This window comes from Trichosurus vulpecula, chromosome 4 (genome assembly GCF_011100635.1).
Source record: "Trichosurus vulpecula isolate mTriVul1 chromosome 4, mTriVul1.pri, whole genome shotgun sequence".
NCBI lineage: Eukaryota > Metazoa > Chordata > Mammalia > Diprotodontia > Phalangeridae > Trichosurus > Trichosurus vulpecula.
Window position 1 is genome coordinate 172,726,413 of NC_050576.1, and position 4,907 is coordinate 172,731,319.

Here is a 4,907-nt window from a genome sequence, read left to right on the forward strand (position 1 = left end):
TAGGCCTGGAATTCTCAGGTATGCTGTCTCTCAGCATGCTTTTCTCCCAGTAGGCTCATTTATGTGAATTTTTCTTTCTCTTCTTTTTACTTATCATTGTTTCTCTCCTATTCTCCTAAGATAGGGGAACATTGGTACTTGAGAGGGAAAAGTGAGTCAGCAGCTGGTATATTTTGTGTCTGTTTTGTGATTCTGTGGAATAGATGAGACATGTGTAGAATCTTGCATGTTAACTTGGATAGTAAAGAGAAAATGTGTATTATTTGTGTTATACTCTACTTATTTTCCTGGCTCCCAATTTCTTCCCTCTTTATTCCTTTCTTCACACAGCTATCAAAATATAAAGTAGCTCTGACTGGTTCTGAATGCTTGCTTGTCTCTAGGAGAAGATACAGATGCCTCAGCCTTGTACCCGAAGCCCTTGGCTCACCGCTTTCTTCCCAGCCTCACTTCTCATTAGTCCCTTTCACAAATTCCACCTTCTAGTCAAACTATACTATTTACTGTTTCCCTGGGTCTTTGTACAACCTATTTATCTGCCACTCCTAGAATGTACACCTTCCTCAACTCAACCTTTCAGGGAATTTACCTTCCACTAAGGATTACTGGATCACAGATCCAGAGTCGCAACGGATCTCAGAGGTAATCTAGTCTAAATTTTCCATTTTACAGATGAAGAAACTGAGGCCCAGGGAGGTTAAGTGACTTGTCCATGGTCACACAGATAGTAAGCGTCAGAGCCCAAGTTCTCAAACTTCATTGCTGGGCTTTCTCCATTATGCCATCAGTCAGTCGGTCAGTCAATGAACATTGGTTAAATGCCTACTATGTTCTAGGCACCACACTAAGCACTGGAGATACAAAAAGAGGCAAAAGACAGTCCCTGCCCTCAAGGAATTCATGATCTAAATGGGGGAGACAACAAGCAACTAAATCTGTACAAGCAAGATATATACAGAATAAATTGGAAATAATATAAGAGAGAGAAGGCACTGGAATTAAGAGGGGTTGGGAAAGGCTTCCTGCAAATGGTGGGATTTTAGTTGGGATTTAAAGAAAGTCATTGTATTACTGTGCCATCTTCTCCAGAAAGCTTTCCTGAATTCCCTAATTTCTAGCGCTTCCGTCCTCCTAAGTGGGTTTATCTTATATTATACTATCTAGGTACGTGTTGTATCCTCCATTAGCATGTATGCTTCTTGAAGATCAGGACTATTTCTATTTTTGGATTATCAGCATTTGGTCCAGTGCATTGTACACAGTAAGCTCTCAGATGTTTACTGAATTGAAAGATATTTTGTTGATTGTAGCCTATAGTTCAACATTGAAAAATAATGCTGTTGTCCATAACATTGATTCTTGCCTGATTGTAGAATCCTCTTTCTGGAAGGCTCTAAAAATAGAATAGACAAGCATTTGCCTTGGGTGACTTTGAAAAAGCTCCATAATTCAGAGGGCTAACCTTTTAATTTTGTGCTAGGATTAAAGGAGATCCATGGAGGAATGAATGAACAAAAGGCACTTATTGAGTGCTTAGTGTGCGCTATGTACTCTGCTGGTAATGCAGATACAAAACTTAAAGACAGTTCCTGCCTTCAAGTAGCTTACATTCTGATGGAGGTGGGGAGACAACACACAAAAGGGAGTGGTGGCTAGGGAGAAGGATACTTTCGTCCTCAAAGTGGATGGTGAGTGGAAGAGTTACCCAACATTGGTCAACAGCAGAAGCAGTATGTTAGTGGTCACAAAGATGACTTGTTGATTGTTTATTTTTAAAAAAAATCTGGATTTTAATGAATACTTTTAAAAATAATATTTTGTTTTCCTCCCGATTACATGTTAAAACAATTTTTTTTAACATTTTGTAAAAAAAATTTTGAGTTCCAAATTCTGTCCCTCCCTCCCTCCTCTTCCCTCTCCCTGAGATGGTAAGCAATCTGATATTTTTGCAATGTATGTGGGTCCTATTTTCTACCTGAGGCATTCCTAGAAACCATGGGATGGGAAGCATAATGGAGAGAAATGGTTCTCATAGAATGCTGGTTAAGTTTAAACCTGCAGTTACCACTTTTCACCACCAGATGACAGCAGAGACTTGGCAAAATAAAAAGATGAGCTGGGAAAACCCGAGTGGACCGCCTCCTGTTTCTGGGATGGAGGAAACATGAAGGGGGCAAACTGGTGGAAAAGAAGGGAAAGAAAGCAATAAAGGAGGAACAGGGTTCTTTTAGGCATCATTTTAAATGCATGTTGGGAAAATCTGAAGTGATTAAAAGCAAAAGCCATTAATAGTAATAGGCACTCAGGAAGCAATTTTAATTATGAATTGGTTTCTATTTCAGATTTAGAGCCTCTAAAGACTTTAAAGATGGAACAGGGGTGAGGCGAGGTACAGAGGAAATAGTGCCAGACTGATTGACAGACGACCTGAATTTGAATCCCCGCTCCACCGTTTACTACCTATAGGACTTCAGACAAATCTTATTTCTCTGAGCCCCAGTTATCTCATTTATAAAATAAGGAGGCTGCTGTAGACGACCTCTGAAGTCTCTATTAATTCAAAATCAGTTATCTGAATCCAGACCATCTAGTCTAGTCTCCAAACAAACGCAGTGATCCCTTCTACATTATTTCTGATTAGTGGTCATTCATTTAGCGGCTGCTTGAATGTTCTCAAAGAGGCAGAATTTACAAAGCAGCTTGTTCTATCTTTTAATAGTTCTGATTATTAGAAAGTTACTTTATTTAAGCAAAATCTGACACCTGTGGCTTTCATACATTGGCATTAGTTTCCCTTTTGGAGTTTTCAAGGAATAAGTAATTGATTACTTCTTGCCCTGTGATATTTGATGACAGCCTTCATGTTTTTACCCCCACAAGTCACCCCTTTTAAAAAGACCACAGGTTTAAGTCTAGGAAGGACCTCAGAGGCCATCTTATCCCATTCCCTCATTTAATTCTTTTTCTGACTTTTGAACTTTACAAACATCTTATTAAGATGAGGATTTCTATATACTTAATAGAGGAGAAAACCAGAATTGAACATAAACATGAAATTTCAAGTTTCTTTGAAATGGTCCATTTCATTATTTCTTATGGCATAGTAATATTCCATTATATTCATACAACATAATTTGTTTAGTTATTACCTAATAGATGATCACCCTTTAAGGTTCCAGTTCTTTTCTACTATTAAAAAGTCTGCCAGAGATATTTTTGTCCATATGGATCCTCCTCCTCCTCATTCTTCTTCTTCTTCTCTTCTTCTTCTTCTTCTCTTCTTCTTCTTCTTCTTCTTCTTCTTCTTCTTCTTCTTCTCTTCTTCTTCTTTTCCTCCTCCTCCTTCTCCTCCTCCTCTTTCTCCTCCTCTTCTTTGGCCTCTTAGTGATACAGTTGGGTATATTAGCAAGGCAATAATCACAATATAGACAATAATTGTAAATATGCCTATGTAGTTCTGTATCGCAAAATATAAGAGACTCTCTATATAGAAGGTAGAAGAAGTAAACCGTTTATTCAGACACCAGAGAACCAGATCCCCAAAACAATAAGTCCAACCCATCCAAGCAGCAAGCAAATTCCAGAATCAGTAAGTCTACTTTATTATAACAGCAAAGAACCTAAAACACATCACAGCAGGGAGCCAAGCCATCCCATAACCTTCCTGCCCCCTGCTGGAGCCTTGCCACCAAGAATCACTCACAGCACAGCTAGAACAAGTCTGTTCTCTCCCTCAGCTCTGACCACTCTCAGCATTTCCTGCTCCACCCTTTCCAGTTCTTCTTGTGCATCAAGCTTCTCCCACCACATGTGACTTAGGCTTCCCCTGACATAAGCAGATCACATGGGCCTATTAATGGGTGGGAAAGGTCTTCAAATTTAAATTACCATTATAGTGGGTCAAAGAGTATGCATAGTGTCTTTCATGGTATAATTCCAAATTGTTTTCCAATTCATAGCTACACTAATAGTGAATTAATATACCTGTTTTTCTGCAACCCACCCGACAGTTGCCATTTTTGAGGTCATATTTAACAATCTGATGATTGTGAAGTGGAACCTCAGAATTGCTTTAATTTGAATTCCTCTAGCTATCAGTGATTTGAAGCATTTTTAATATTTGTGTATTGATATCTTGGATTTCATTCATATCTTTGACCATTTGTCTATTGCCTATCCCCTCATTTTACAGATGAGGAAACTGAGGGCCCAGTACCCTAGACAATATAAGTAGCAACAGAAGTGGTATTTGAACACAAGTCTTCTGACTCCAGAACCAATGTGCTTTCCACTATACCACATTTCTTTTAGGTAAACTGTTCTAGCAACTATGAGATCTCTTTTTCACAAGGGCACATAGGTCCAAGCTGAACCCCTGGCACAGAAGAGGAAGCATGATGTACACCAGGAAGGGACTTGAGAATTGGGTTCAATAGTCTTTTGACTCCCTGAGCCTCAGCTTTCTCATCTGTAAAACTGGTCTCATAATACTTGCACTGCCTACCTTTCAGAGTTGTGAGGAAAGTACTTTGGGAATATTGAGTCACTATGCACCACGAGCAGCCTAGCTGTGGGGAAGAAGCAGTAAGGATTGCTGAGAATGGGCTGTCACTCCTCCAGTCTCCAAAAGAAAAATCAAAATAGAATTATGTCTGACATTCCACAGATATCTCTAGTCTAGGGGTTTAATAGGTTCAATAAAAGCCACTTCCCTGATTGATATTAAGATATTTATCCCTTAACTTACACTCACTAGCTTCTTCCCACCAAATGCTAGTTACACAAAAGACCATCACAAATAGTGAAGAGTGAGTAAACTCATTTACCTAAGCAGCAAACAGAAATCAGAGAAGCTCTACAGATTAGAATATCCCCCAAAAGACATAAGAATAAATTTACCCTTCATC